The following is a 3,146-nucleotide window of genomic DNA, read 5'->3' on the forward strand; positions in this document are numbered from 1 at the left end:
CCACAGCAGCTAGTCGGCCCACCTTGCCTCCTCTCCAATGGCAATGGATGGCCACACTGGCAATCGGCTGGTGGACTAACGCGGGCAGCCTAGATATATACGAGTGCCAATGTCATAGACCGTAAGAATGGATCAGATCCAATAAATAGACAAGGAGTTAACCTATTGGAAAGGAGAGCGTGGAAAGGGCAGGTGAAGAAGAGGAACCTGGAGGTGCGGGGCCTGACCTCCCCCTTGCTACTGCTAGTGATGGTCCTGGAGAAATCAAGCAAGTTAAGGAAGAATAGGACGACGCCGAGCAGAAGTGGCTGATGGGAAGAGTCGTCTTCCTCGCTAGCCGCCTGATCCAATTGCTGCCCCCCTCCTCCCATCGACGGACACTGGCTACAGGCCTCCACCTCTAAATCCTTGCTCTGCCGAGTTCACTAATTTATTAGTGGAAAAGGATGCTTAAATGAAGCAAAATATGGAATCCTTGCCTAGTGGAAAGGATAAGACACAAACCTTTGCAAGTAGAGTCTTCCCTGTTCCAGGTTCCCCATATAGTATGACTCCCTTCGGAGGCCTGATCCCAATGTCCTCGTATAGCTCAGGATGTGTCAACGGAAGTTCCACTGCCTCTTTGATCTCTTGAATTTGGGCATCCAAACCACCAATGTCAGCATAAGAATCCAAAGGTGCCTTCTCAACTTTCATGACAGAAACCATAGGATCAACTTCATCTTGCAGAATTCCGACCACCGAGAGAACCTCACAGAAATGATATCAAACTTGATTCTCAATAAAGTTTTGAATGAGTTGCATCAAACAGACATATAATTGATATGTCCGCATAAAAGCATATTGAGTTTAAAAACTGGAATGGAACAGAAGATCTAGAGATGCACCCATTAAAAATAAATCTAAACACCGGTACAAACATATCATTAACCACACAAAGAATATAAGAGCTGAAGACACAAATGCAGATTACAGGAAAACACGTACTACAAAAAGAAATACTGCAAGAAAATTACTGCATTTAGTTGTGATCATGGTGTTACTGTGTTAGTTAAGAAAGCAATAACATAAATTATGCTTTAAAGTTTGAATATGGAGTTCAAGTGAACAGGTGTTTGCTTTTGCAACTGTCAATTCTTGACGATGGTTAGTCCTAATATAGAGGTAAGTAAGTGGTCACCATCATATATACTCGCTCCATTTCTAAATATAAGTCTTTTTAGGGATTTCAATACGGACTACATACGGATGTATATTTTTCTCCGTATGTAGTCCACATTGGATTCTATAAAAAGACTTATATTTAGGAATGGAGGGAGTAGATAGACAGAAAAGGATTGTACTTAACCAAATATATAAGTTTCTGAAAATTATTCCTAAAGAAATCAAGGAAATGACGCTTAGCAATGAAACAAAACAAATTAGCACAGACAACATAAGCATTGTATTACAAATTGTAGCGAAGTTCATGCATAAATATCTTCATATATAATCAAATCAGGTGTCACGGTTCTGCACATACAGAACAAGCAATGATCACAACCACATTCATCTCAATTCCCATGTTTTGCCCTATGGCCCCCATCCCACAAGTCTCAATGTCATTAAAATGCCCCAAGTTCACCAAATGGATCAGTTATAACTCACTCTGATGTTGTCACTTGTCAGCCTCCCTTCATAAAGGTCATCCACTTATCAACCTTCTAGAATCAAGGAAATCACCAGCATGACAACAAAACACTAAGGCCCTCATTCTTTCAAAAGAGGTTTGAATAGATTCTAGAAATCCTAGGTAGTAGAAAGAAATCCTAAGGAAAAATTCCAATGGGATTCAATCCTATGAATCGAACAACTAATATAGGAAAAAAAATCCAATCCTCCAAAATTCCTATGAAAATCCTTTGAATCAAAGGAGCCCTAATCTGAACTCGCCCTAGGTTTTCTCGCGGTCAAAAGTATTCAATTATAATCCCTGTTCGAGTCCATCAGATAAATGCAGAATTTACAGATTCGTACCTTGTTATGCATCAGTATGGAGCATCCCGGCTCCAGCTGGTCCTTGTCGACGAACAAGAGTATGCTGACATAGTACTCAGGCCCAACGGACGACGAGATGATCGCGTGGCTCTCATCGATGATCTCCTCGAGCGAGCCAACGCTCATAGGGGTGCCGCGGAGGTCGTCGACCTTAGATCGGTCTTCCTCCGTCTTGTCTTTGCTGGGGCGCAGCCGCTCCTGGCTCGCGACAAACTCCTCCTTCATGAGAAGGTAGTCCTTGACGCGGTCCAGCTTGAGAAGGCGGAGGCGGCACTTGGAGAGCGGAGCCACGGGGGGCAGCCGCGCCGCCGCCTTGGGGCCCCTCGGTTTCCGCTGCTTGCGGCCCACGCGCGACGGGCGGGGCGGCGGGCGGCTCGAACTTCTTGTCCTTCTTGTTGCCGGCAACACCGTCGCCCGGCTTGCGGTCACCGGGGAGACCGCCCTGCTTGCCCATGCCGCCCGGAGAACCCTTCCCCATCGTCGCCGGCTGGTTGCTTCAATTCGAGGGTTAGGGTTTGGGTTAGCGGAGAGATAGAGAGATCGGTTTTTCTTTTGCTATACTATCGATGAGGAAACTCGGATGACACTGGATCCGGGATCGGCAGCCTGCTCCGGGAGAGAACACGATGGAGATAGCTGCCGCTGCTCGTGAGATCAGGAGGGAAGACACACGGAGCAGGAGCTCCCCGCAATGACGATGTGGGGGCGAACGGCTCCAGTGAAAGGGGATCGAACCGAGGGTGAGACGAGAGGGACGAGGGAAAGGCGACGGTCGATCCAGCTACCGTGGGGAGATGCGGGGTCGATCCAGCTGACTGGCCTTCCATAGCAGCCCAATCAACCACAGGCCTCGAAAAAAGTCACGAGAATAGCAGCCCTTTAGGACAGATGGCCCAGGTCGCGGAAAACTTGCACTGAAACAAAGATCTAACGACCAGGAACAATTGAAATACAAAATCTAACGGCCGAAATCGCTGATGGCGTGAGAAAGCTCCATTTAGGCTCGGTTTTACTGTCCTAAATATCTTCAACAACCTAACAGAAGTGCGGTCGTACATCGAGTAAGTCATTGGCACATTTTTCTGCAACTTCTAATTCCTTTGAACTAC

At 46.5% G+C, this 3,146-nt stretch overlaps 1 pseudogene; it reads right to left on the minus strand.

Annotated features, from left to right (window-relative positions):
• Positions 1–450: 450 nt before the first annotated feature.
• Positions 451–2,540, minus strand: LOC123426128 (annotated as a pseudogene).
• Positions 2,541–3,146: the final 606 nt, after the last annotated feature.

The sequence above is a fragment of the Hordeum vulgare genome, chromosome 2H, assembly GCF_904849725.1.
Source record: "Hordeum vulgare subsp. vulgare chromosome 2H, MorexV3_pseudomolecules_assembly, whole genome shotgun sequence".
In the NCBI taxonomy this organism is placed as follows: Eukaryota; Viridiplantae; Streptophyta; class Magnoliopsida; order Poales; family Poaceae; genus Hordeum; species Hordeum vulgare.